Genomic DNA, 13,196 nt, shown 5'->3' with positions numbered 1-13,196 from the left:
TGGCTGAAGCTAAAGCTTAGCTAAAAGCCTACCAGCCATTTGGCTGCTCTCCGGGTTTTATAGGTAGAAAGGTAGAAGCCTGGCTTTGCAGGTGATATGGGGGAGAGCAGAAGTGCGTTGAAGTTCCACAAAGTGATGAATGAAGGACATGCATATTGTATCCGATTGTTCAGTCTGACATCACTAGCCGTGTCTGGGTCTAAACTCCGCTGCAGGTCCATATATCAAACGATCACTATGACATTACTGAGAGTTGAAAAGCTGTCTAAAGTCTTTCATCTTTAATAAAATGATCAGCGTTCTGCTCTACCAGGTGTAACAATTGAGTTTAACATCCAGGCATCCATGAAAACGGAATTTATGACATTTAACGGAGTTAGAAGTTAGCAGGGAGTTAGCTCGCTAGCTTCTATCTAAATACAATATAGCATGTCCTGACTGCGGGGTTTTGGAAACAAATTAAAACGTACAGCTCTGCTATCACTTCCAGCATAAATGAAGACAGAAAACTAAACAGCAGTGATGTTTGTAGGGTTACTGAAGTTGGGCTAGCTGGTATACAATGATGTGCTACGTGACCGCTAGCGACACAGCTATGTTAGCATAATATAAACAAGCTAACTTTTTTTCCACTCGATAAAAGTTAACGTGAGTGTTGTCGGTGGTCAGGAACAAATGTAATCGCATGGCAGGATGCTGTAAAAGGACCAAACTTCAGCCAGGAGAACAACTGAGATAATCCATCCACAATACGAGGTTAGTCATTCATATATTCATATTCAGGAAGAGCCTCAGTTGCAAGTATCTAAAAAAATCTTGATTTTCTAACCCAAATATTTTCTTAAGGTCCTGGAAACTCATCACTTTTCCATTTTTCAACAAGGTACTGTATGTGGTGAGACCTTTATTTGCCCATGTTTTGAATGTCGAGTCGATCTTACTAGGCAAAAATTCTGGGTCATATGCAAACCACTTAAGGAATCCGGCCCTCTGGTTTAATTGATACTTTTTAAGTACTCTTTCCCATATCTTTATTGAACTTACTATCCAAGGGTTGCCCGGGTCTCCCAGGAGTCGTAACTCTGACGGATCTCCTATCAGTGCCCCGATAGGGAAATTACCTCCCAAGGACAATTCCACTTCTTTCCATCTTGAACAGTATCCAGGTTTACACCAGCCCACCAGATTTCTTATTTGTGTTGCACTGTAGTAGTCCTGTAGGCAAGGGAGGCCTAATCCTCCTTTATCCTTGGGAAGCTGAATTTTTATGAACTTAACTCTTGGCTTTTTACCCACCCATATAAATCTTGAGAGGATCATATCCCATTCTACAAAGTATCTATCAGGGTTTTCTATAGAAACAGACTGGAATAAGTACAGTATCTTTGGGAGCATATTCATTTTTATGATATCCACTCTAGAAGAGATGCTTAGATAAGGGGTTAATGACCATCTGCTAATATCTAGCATGATATCTTTTTTAAGTAGGGGGTAGTTGATTTCTTCCAAACTGGTTATATCCATTGATAAGTTTATGCCCAGATATTTGATAGTTCTTTTGTCACAGCTTAGTTTGTATTTGCTGAGCAGATTTATTATTTTTTATTTATTTTCATTTATTTATTTTTTTTTGGGGGGGGGGGGGGGGGGGGGCTATAAAAGCTACTAAGAATTTGTGTTTTTTGTATATTCAATTTATATTGCGAGTATAGCCCATACTCCTTTACCACTGACATGAGCTCCATATGTGATTCAGTAGGTTTTGATAAGTAAACCAAGACATCATCTGCGAACAAGGCCAATTTCTGCTCACTTCCAGCAATATTAATCCCTTTTATTTTACCTTTCAAGCTTAAAAGCATCTGAAAGTTCACCGTTAATCTTTATTTTTGCAGTTGGGCTATTATACAAAGCCCTCAATATTGTAATGATGGACCCATTAAACCCAAATCTAAGCATTGCTTGCAATAAAAACTCCCATCTCACAGAGTCGAAAGCTTTTTCAGCATCTATCAATAATATATCTGGTATTTTATTTAAATATGTCTAATAATTTGCATTCATTAGCGTTCATTAGTCAAACCTCAGATGCAGGAGGAACAATACAGTTTTTGTTCTAGTTGCTGGATGAGCTCTTTATGCTTTCAAGGATATTTGAGGGTTTGTGCGAGTTTGCCCCACCATTCTACATGTGTTTTGTGGACTTGGAAAATGCACTAATCGCATCACATGGAGTGTATTTTGGGTTGTGCTTCTGGATTATATGGTGTCTGGCCCATTGTTATGAGACATTTGGTTCTTAGTTGCAACAGTTAACTTTCGTAATCACTTCCTACAAATCATCAACTTGTCTGCTACACCCCATTTCTAAAGGACTTCTCAAAGATGTTTTACCATTAGTTAATGCTTTAATCTTAAAGCCATGAAGCCAGATGACATGTATCAGTTAGTTAAACTGCAAGAATGTCTTAAAGACATAAAGACTTGGATGACCAAAATTCTAAGTTCCTTTTTCTAAATTCAGATAAAACTGAGGTTTTTGTACTTGGCCTTAACATTTCTGGAACATGGTGTTTAACCAGATACTTCCTGGAGTTCCTCGAGTTGCTTTTGACCTGTTTAAGACTATGCTTCCTCTTTACCGTCACCCAGCCAGCCTGTTTCCCTGGCTGCTTGGGATAGTCTGCTACAGGGGACTGGCTAGCTATGTGGTTTTCAAGGGTGCGAAGCCGAGTCTCCAATTCATTGATCATGGCCTCCAGAGTTAAAAATAGGTTACATTTATTCCAAGCAACATAATTGCTAGAGGCTGAGGAGTAACTAAACATCTGACACAATGAGCAGGAAAGTGCAGGAGGGACAGGTGAAGAGGCCATGCTGATAGCAAGGTGGCTACGAGCTAAAATATGTCCTTCAAAGTGCATCTTAAACAAATATGCAGGAGTGCATTTCTTACATTGGCATAATATTGTTAAGGTTCACATAATATTGAGGAAGGAGAGTACAAACAACCATGGTCCAGAATATCTTGGTCAAACAATTGATTTTAATGAATACAGGCGTGGGAAGACCACTCTGTATGCAGACAGGAATTAATCTTCGACTTAATCAAAGCATACACAGATTTTTATAGCATCAGGGTTTGAATTAACGACGCCCCTTCATACGTCACAGACAGAATATATACACACGTCAAATCAAAACCACAATGACTTTTAACACAGTTTAAAAGAACGTTGTCTTCGTCTCGTCTGGAACATGAGCCCCACATCCTACCAGACGCTGTTCCTCTTTCCAGAGACAAACATGACCAACCTCTCACCTATAAATTAGTCTACTAATGTGTGTGTGTGTGTGTGTGTGTATGTGTTGACCTTACATGCCCTCTCATCTCACCCGTTGCACTTCTGACCTTTTACCAGACCAGAGGCTCATCCTTATGTGTAATAACCTAACTGAAACTATATGTACTATGTTGAATAAATGTTTTAATCAAGAACCTCTACTAAGAGCTTAGTAAAAGAATATAAAAGTATAACAGACAATTTGAATAACCTAGTAATTCAAATAGCCTCGTCTAACCTGCTCAGAATAACTTAGACTCTGCTTTCACTTCTGCAAACTCTCTGCAACTTCCTGTCAGGCTGCAACTTAGTCTTTCTAAAAGACACACACTGTTTAAACCTCTGAATACAATATCAATGCTGCAGATTATATTATTAATGCAATGGTAATGATGATGATTATTTAACAATAGCAGTAAAATAATTTCCCTGCTCCACAATATCTCTAAAATCAGAAACATCCTGTCCCAGAGTTATGTTGAAAAACTATGCCTCATAGTACCATATCATCCCAAAAGTGCAATTTGACTGCTGGCTAGGGATGGGTACCGATATCTGACATAAACGGTAGTAACCAGACCAAAAAGCAACGCACATTTCGGTGCTGTATTTCGGTGCTTTTTTTTTTCTTTCCTGAATTCCACCATGGCCGGTCCCAAGCCCGGATGAGAAAGGAGGAGGGTTGGGCGTTGGGCTAGCAACTCGACCCCATAAAAACTTTTACCGCTACGGAAACGACAAGAGAGAAATATCGAATACGAGATGTTAGCGGTGAAGAGCGCCGTCTGATGACTTGGAACGTCAGAACTTTAGTCCAGAGTGGACGGTTAGCACAAGTGCTGCGCGAGTTTGAGCGATACATGTTGGACATCTTGGGCCTGAGCGAGGTAAGATGGACTGGAAATGGGCGAACGAGTGGCAGCCGCACTGGTCAGTTGGCGACCAGTCTCTGAACAACTGATCGTGGCAAGATTTATCTCCACCCATGAGAAAACCACTGTGATTGAAGTTTGTGCTCCGACCAAGGACGCCGATGACATGGACAAGGACGCCTTCTACGACGAGCTTCAAATGGTTCTGGACGAGGTGCACCGGCATGACATCGTCATACTCATGTGCGACTTCAACGCAGAGATTGGACCTGATCGAAATGGCTTTGAGCAGATGATTGGCCCGCATGGATCGGCCGCGAATACAAATGACAATGGCCTGCGATTGACTAGTTTCTGTGCGGCAAACAATCTCTGCGTCGGGAACTCATACTTTCGTCATAAGCAAATTCACAAGAAGACGTGGAAAAGCCCTGGTGGTCTACAGCAAATGAGATCGACTACATTTGCATATCGAGGCGATGGAGGTCAGCTACTGCTGACGTAGTCACTCGACGCGGCGCGGATGTTGGGTCTGACCACTATCTTGTTATGGCAAAGCTCCAGTTGCGGCTCAAACGAACAAGACAAGATGCTTGCCGCGTACGCCCTTTCGATGTTGCCAAGCTCAAGGATTGCGATTTCCGCAACCGATATAACGCTGAGATCCGAAATCGCTTTGCCATCTTGAATCAGTTACTAATTACTGATTACTTCCCCAAAAACGTAATCCCGTTACTTTACTGATTAGGGAGCAGCAGCCGTTCTTCTCTGGGCGAGTAGCTTAATGTTGTCTGTGTGTAATTTACGTTGAGTAGGCTAACCACGTTATTAAATTAATGCATGTAAGGTGAACTAGCAAACACAGTCATAGTTACATGCGGCTGTCTTCTTGTTTGATGGCAGATACTCCTTTAACCCTGGCCAAAAAGGCTAAAATTACCAAAGAAAAAGTCGACGAAATTCATAGGGCAGCGACAAAATTTATATGGTAAATGGTAAATTTATAGACAAAGATCTCCATCCATTTTCAACGGTGGAGTAACCATAAAACAAAAGACTGCTAAAAATAAAAACATAAGAGGTTTTTGGACAACGTTTGTGTTCTCCATTCTTTAAGCACCAGTTCTAGCACCGTTTGAGCACTGGCACCGTTTCAAAAGTACCGGTTTGGCACTAGTATTGGATAGAGATGGACCGATCCAATATTACGTATCGGTATCGGTCCGATACTGACCTAAATTACTGGATCGGATATCGGAGAAAAATAAAAAATGTAATCCGATCCATTAAATATCACGAAAGCACCTCACAAAACTTGCAACACGCCGTAACTCACCTCAGAATGTTAGCACGTCGGAGCAGTATGCATCACGTGATAGAGCAGCACGTTTAAGCTTGATCAGCTGTTGTTAGAATGTATTTAATATTACTTTCTACTCGAGGATCTTTTTCTACGTAGCTGACGCTGGTAACTGTGCAGGGGCGGATATAGCAAAGTTTAGCCAGGGGGGCCGATAGGGCATTAACAGGGAAAAGGGGGCACAAATACATACTTTTCTTTCTTATTCTCATTTAAAATGTCTAGCTTTTAATAAATAATTATCTGACACCCAAAGTTTTAATTTGATGCAAAATGAATAGAAGTCCATTACTGTATATAGTGACTATTAAGTCTAATATATATACCCTAGTAAGCTATAGTACTTTTTCCTTTGGGAAGGTACCATCTGTGCAGTCTGCAATTTTGTTGAAGAAAGATGTTGAATCTATTTAATATTTCTTGAAAAATAATTGATTTCTGTGCATTTTTTTTCACACTGCATCAAATTAAGGTTGATTACGTCGATTAAGCATCATGAGGTGGAGCGTGAGGGGTGGTTCCCTATTTTTTATTTATTTATTTTTGTTGTTGCTGGGAGTTGGAACCCTATTAGTTAGGTTGCTTAATATTTATGCTAAGTACTCTTTAAAATACCAGAATAGGGAGGATGGTGTAGGTTTAAGTTTATTAGATTGATCAGTATTGCTGAACTATGAAATTTTTTTTTGCATACAGGTATAACAGAATAGCTTTAGTGTAGTTGTTGTTTTAAACTTGAGTATGAACTTATACAAAATGCAGCAAGATATTTAAAAAACAGTTTTGTTGATTAAAAAACACTATATCGGATTCATATCGGTATCGGCAGATATCCAAATTTATGATATCGGTATCGGTATCGGACATAAAAAAGTGGTATCGTGCCATCTCTAGTATTGGATAAAACCTAAACGATACTCATCCCTACTGCTTGCTTGTGGTTCAATACACCTAGACTATTTTCAAGATTAGGCTTAAAACTTTACTTTTTGATAAAGCATATAGTTAGAACTGGATCAGGTGACCCCAAATCCTCCCTTAGTTAAACTGCAATAGGTCTCGGCTGCTTGAGCCTTCCCATGTTTCACGGAATGTTTCTTTTTCCTTCACATTTTTTACTCGCTGTATGTTTATACACTACTTTGCGCTGAATCGTTACTTGTTATTAATCTCTAGCTCTCTTTCACATATTGCCCCCCCCCCCCCCCCCCACACACACACACACACACACCCCCAGAGACTGGTTCTGCTGGAGGTTTCTTCCTGTTAAAAAGGAGCCTCTCCTTCACACTGTTGCCAGAGTGTGCTTGCTTAGAGAGGGGGTCATCTGCTTGTTTGGGTCTTTTCAGGGGTTTTTTGTATTATTGTAGGGTCTTTACCTTACAATATAAAGTGCCTTGAAGCAACTGGTAAAAAATGTAATGTAATGTAATGAATTGAATTGAACTGAACTGAACTGAACTGAATTGAATTTAAATGAATTGAATGGGCTGGAGACTGCTTGCTCAGTGTCTCAGACCTGGAGGAAAAAAAAGTCAAAATGAACTAATACTGAGTATGACATATCTATCACCCACCTGGCTCTCATTCAGAGTTTCTTTCAGACTTCTCTAATGGTAAGCTCTGTATCCAGGCTGACAAATACCAAAAGTTCTGTTGAAACAAATAATCTTTTAACGTTTTCTTGAAAAAAAAGTATGAATTATTTTGCAAATAGAATTTTAAGAATTAGAGAAAAATATTTTTTTTTAACAATCTCACAGGTTTGTAATTATGTACAGCAAACAGATTTTCTCTCTTGAACTCCCTCCACAGCCGTGGCTCCAGGGTAAGGGTCCAGTAACACTGTGCAACTGAACTGCTTCCTCTCACCTCTGACCAATTTGCCTTGGAAGACCCTACCGGGGGGAGATAAAGCTCCCTGACAACATAGCCATTGGGATCACTGGAAACTATAAACCAGTCCACCACAATAAGGTGCCAATTCACTGAGATGTTTCTGGCGGGGCACAGCCCAAAGAAACGGCATGACCTGATCTCCTGTAGGCCCACCAACACCAAAGTGTCTCTTCATTAATTACTTTTTCATTTACTATGTACTTACACATTGCATTTAATCATTACTTAGTATTGGTCCCTGGCTGACAGTTTGTTTTTTGTCCTGCCTTCCTCCCATCACAGATGTTTTCCCCTCCCTGAACATAGCTCTGTCAGTTTTCTTTCTAGTAAAAAGGAGTTTTCACTCCCTGCTCTTTTAAATTGCTTGCTCATAGGGTGTTATTTTATTGTTGAGGTTTTCTTTTTTTATTGTCTTTACCTTACTATATAAAGTGCCTTAAGGTAACTGCTGGTGCTATATGAATAAAATTGAATTGAATTAAGTTTGGTTTATTAGGTTATTAACATGGAAAACTGAAACAGGCAATTTTCCATTTAATACTCCCGATTCTTATTATCAAACATGTAATAACAAATGTGATTACACATGAACTACGAAATTTGGTAACAAGCTTTATCATTGGTGGGATTGTTGGAAAGCAACAATTCTAGTACAATTATTGCTTTGGTTATTCTGTTTCTTCTTCTTCTTAATAATAATAATAATAATAATAATAATAACATCATTTGCCAGCTAGCCAGTCTCACACAGTTTGTTTTAGGCAAGCCATTCACACCTCAAAATAATCAGCTTGATCATGCGCTACATGATTCAATTCAGAACAACACAACCACAGCACAAAGTAGGGGACAAGTAGAAGTCACATCCATACACAATGGACCCCAGTCCAACACAATGCAATACAGAGTCTGGGATGTAAGGAGGCTCCTGCACTGTTTGGGTAGCATTTACTCCCTATTGTTGTGATACAAACTCCAGTAATAAAATGAGGTTACTTCTAGATTACTGTCACTAATTTGAAAAAAATCTTCCAAAGGCTACGTTATCACATTATAGCATATAGATTATCATATTGTTACTAAAATTACTCAAATAAAAATACTATATAACTATAATATATAAAATATAAAATTTTTGCCTCATAGACATTGTTATTTTACTTGCCATTCATGATCACTATTTATTATTTCACTAATTAAATTTCAGTTTCTTTAAATTTAAAAATCCATAGTTGATACTCCGCTTCCTGTTCAGTAACATCTTGATAATTTCATAGAAATAAATTGTAATTTTTTATTATTTTCTCCCTACTTAAAAATTAATACCCCACTATTATAATGTTAGTTCTAATTTGTAATATAAAGTCCAGCTGAAAATATTTTACAAGAAGAGAACACAGACATGGAAACACTGTAGAGGTTACACTCAAGACTTGATCAACCACCACTGGATAGGGGCACACCCTCTTGAAGAAAACAAAAAAGAAAAAAAAACAGCCTTTGTCAAAATACCTATATAAACCAGTAAAACTCTCTTACACTCATATACAAACCACTGACATCAGGCAGGGATGGAGACAGCGGGTCTTACAATTGGTCTGATATTAGCAGTGTATTTTTTTCAGCTGAACTCAGTTATCGTGTTGGCTGTGTGCCTAGATTGTCTGAATTATAGGAATAGGTTTACAGCAGCTCATGCTGGTACACTGGTTTCATCTGTGAACTGTAAGCTCCAGGGTAGCACTCTTCTGCCAGCATTCTCAATGGATGGAGATTTTATTATTGGGGGATCGTTCTCCCTTCATGCCTACATGGATACATTTTATAACAACTACTCTAGCATACCAAAGCCTGTGAAATGCAAAGGGAGGTCAGTAACAGTGAGATATGTGTGATAACAACATATTGGATTGTATAATGGGGGATTAAAGTTGACATGTATTGTGTTTAAAGGTGCTGAATTATCTCTGTGTCGCACCAAAAACAAATGTAAAGCAATAATGCTGGATAATTTGCAATTTTTCATTTAATTTTAAATTTTATTCCAGTTTTAAAAGCTTCATAAATTAAAGTGTGTTAAGCAACAGTTTCATAAGTGTCAACCCAGAAAACAAAAGATAAATTCCAGTAGTTATCTGACAGTGGTTCAATCCTCCAAAATGTCCTTCATATGTAGCCTTGTAGCCTTAATTCTAACACTTGCTTGACTGTCTACAGCATTGACACCCGTGGGCTGCACTTCTCACGTGCAATGATCTTTGCCATAGAAGAGATTAATAACAACACAGACCTGCTACCTGGAATCAAGCTTGGATACCAGATCTATGATTCATGTGCATTAGTGCCTGTTGCAGTGCATGTGGCATTTCAGTTTCTAAATAGCTTCGACCCTGTGTTTTCCACTGGTAACAATTGTTCTCAGTCTGGTATGGTGATGGCTGTTGTCGGGGACTCTGGGTCTACACCATCCATCAGCATTTCACGTCTCATAAGTCCCTTTAACATTCCTCAAGTATGTATTTTTTTTAATTTTGGCACAAAATTTACATCTCCATAAAATTTGAATGCACAGTTATTTAATGAGTAGCACTGTTTTTTTGTTTTGTTTTAGGTTAGCCACTTTGCCACATGTGCTTGCTTGTCTGACAAGCAGCAGTACCCAAATTTCTTCAGAACAATTCCCAGTGACCAGTTTCAAGCTGAATCACTAGCCAAGCTGGTAAAACACTTTGGCTGGACTTGGATAGGTGCTGTTCGGTCAGATTCGGATTATGGAAATAATGGCATGGCTTCTTTTCTCCAAGCAGCACAGAAAGAGGGGATCTGTGTGGAATACTCTGTATCTTTCTATCGGACAGACCCACAGAGCAGAATTCAGAAAGTAGCAGATGTTATCCGCAGGTTTCTATATCACAGATATAACATGTGGATTATTGTATGTGTTGAAATTAGGTTCCTTTTTTAAGTAATATTTCATGTCATATCATGAGACAGTCAAAAAATGTTTTTAATGCTTTATGTTGTATCTCAAGGTCTAAAGCTTTAGTTGTTGTGGCATTTGCATCTTTTGGAGACATGAAGATCCTGTTGGAGGAGCTTTCACGTGAGCCTTTCCCAACTCGCCAGTGGATAGGCAGTGAATCATGGGTAACCAACACAGAATTAACGAGGTTCAGTTTCTGTGCTGGGGCCATTGGATTTGGTATTCCGAAGTCTGCAATCCCAGGTCTCAGAGAATTCCTGCTGAATCTCTCTTTCTCTGAAGTGGCTGCTTCGTCAGTGCTCACTGAGTTTTGGGAGGATGCATTCAACTGTAGACTGAAAAAAAGTAAGAAAGTTTTCTTGCTTACAGAAAAACATCTAATTTGTCAGATTTATCAAAATAAAAAGTATGAAATCTAGATCAAAGTTCAGTGGTGAAAAGATATGTTTATGTTTGTTCATTTTTCTGTAGGTGCTGCTACTGTAGACGAGAAAGTTTGTGATGGAAATGAAGACATACAGAATCTCCAAAGCCAATACACTGACACGTCTCAGCTCAGAATTACTAACATGGTGTACAAGGCTGTGTATGCAATAGCACATGCCATTCATAATGCAGTGTGTCATGGAAAAAATGTCACAACTCAGTGTGACAAACTAACCAACTTAGAGCCCAAACAGGTAAGATTAAACGTATATGTTAATGTCATTGTCTTTTATTATTTCTGATCTCACATGGATGACGTGTAATATTACTATTAATTTTTAAAATATCAAACTTTTTTTATTTCTTTTCTTTCTGTCTTAACTCATCCTTTCAGGTTTTAACTGAACTGAAGAAAGTAAATTTTTCCCAAAATGGTTATGATGTGTCTTTTAATGCTAATGGGGATCCTGTGGCTATCTATGAGCTGGTAAACTGGCAAAACCACGAGAGTGGCAACACTGAGATAGTAACTGTAGGACTGTATGATGCGTCACTACCAGTGGGCAAGGAGTTTAGAATTAACAGAAACATAAACTGGATGGAAGATAGCACAAAAGTAATGAGTCAAGAATCTATATAATTAAATTCAATGAGTATGAAATCCTTATAGCTGTGCAGAAAATATTTACATCTATTACACTTCCTTTATGTCTTTGACAGGTGCCAGTGTCAGTGTGCACTGACAGTTGTCCTCCAGGAACTCGTAAAGTACTGCAGAAAGGAAAACCCATCTGCTGCTATGATTGTATACTGTGTCCTGAGGGAGAGATTAATAATATTACAGGTAAAACTGAATGATGATTATTATCAATATCTGTAAAATTGAATAAAATAAAAAAAGAATCTCTCTTTTTCTTTTTAAAAAAAATGTATTTCTTTGATTTAGATTCAGCTGACTGTTTACCCTGCCACAAAGAGTTCTGGCCTAACTCAAAGAGAGACACCTGTATCCCTAAACCCATAGAGTTTCTTTCATTTCAAGACATCCTTGGAATCATCCTGGCCACATTCTCAGTTCTGGGTGCCTTACTGGCCATTATCACCGCAGGTGTATTCTTTTATCACAGGACATCTCCAATTGTCCGAGCCAACAACTCTGAGCTGAGCTTCCTGCTGCTCATCTCTCTCACTCTGTGTTTTTTATGTTCATTAACTTTCATTGGAGCACCATCTGAGTGGTCCTGCATGCTGCGCCACACTGCATTTGGGATCACCTTTGTGCTCTGTATCTCCTGTGTACTTGGGAAAACTATAGTGGTTTTAATGGCTTTTAAAGCGACACTTCCAGGTAGTAATGTGATAAAATGGTTTGGTCCTCCACAACAAAGAATGACTGTTATGTGTTTCACCTTTATTCAGATTTTAATATGTACTATTTGGTTGGTAGTGAGCCCTCCCTTTGCAATAAAAAATCTAACCACATAGAAGGAGAAAATCATCCTGGAATGTTCATTAGGCTCTGCTATTGGCTTCTGGGTTGTGCTCGGTTATATAGGCATACTTGCTGCCTTTTGCTTTGTTTTAGCTGTTTTAGCTCGCAAATTACCTGATAATTTCAATGAAGCCAAGCTTATCACCTTCAGCATGCTGATATTTTGTGCAGTGTGGATCACCTTTATCCCAGCATATGTCAGCTCTCCTGGAAAATTTACAGTGGTTGTGGAAATATTTGCCATTCTGGCCTCCAGCTTTGGACTAATGCTGTGTATATTTGCCCCAAAGTGTTTTATCATATTGTTTAAACCTGAGAAGAACACGAAAAAATATTTAATGAGCAAAAATCAGTCATAGTATATTAATAATTAAAAAATTCTTAATATTGCAATTGTGAACTGAAATTGTGCTTTTTGTACTTACATGCCAATAGTTAAATTATTTATTATTCATATGTGTAACTCTTTAATATGTGAATGTTTTATTGTGATTTAAGCACATAAATAAATGATGGTAATGGTGGTAATACATTTATTTATTTATTGGCGCCTTTAAAGACCCTCAAGGTCCCCTTAACCCTTTAGAGCCGGTCGGAGCAGGCACGCTCTGTTTTGCATAACTATTTTTAAATCCCGGTAGCTCTGCAACCACGTAAGCTAGCGCAATAATTATTTTTGCATATGAAACCGGAGGAGTTGTACTTATCTTATGCCATCAGCTTGTCCTAGGTCACAGTTTCCTTCCACATATAGCTTTGCAAAAACTGCATAAAAAGCGCTTGCAGGAACAAAAACATGATATTCCAGAAACACGCCTTG

The 13,196-nt window shown here is 38.6% G+C and overlaps 2 pseudogenes; both read left to right on the top strand.

Annotated features, from left to right (window-relative positions):
- Window positions 1–4,132: 4,132 nt before the first annotated feature.
- Window positions 4,133–9,698, top strand: LOC146619022 (protein CFDP2-like; annotated as a pseudogene).
- A 28-nt stretch (window positions 9,699–9,726) lies between these two features.
- On the top strand, window positions 9,727–12,735 carry LOC146619021 (extracellular calcium-sensing receptor-like; annotated as a pseudogene).
- Window positions 12,736–13,196: the final 461 nt, after the last annotated feature.

This window comes from Diplotaxodon limnothrissa, linkage group LG14 (assembly GCF_057381915.1).
Source record: "Diplotaxodon limnothrissa isolate DT_005_m linkage group LG14, D_limnothrissa_male_GT1.1, whole genome shotgun sequence".
Classification (NCBI taxonomy): Eukaryota; Metazoa; Chordata; class Actinopteri; order Cichliformes; family Cichlidae; genus Diplotaxodon; species Diplotaxodon limnothrissa.
The sequence above is the reverse complement of the archived record's forward strand: the minus strand, read 5'-3'. Positions and strand labels throughout refer to the sequence as shown.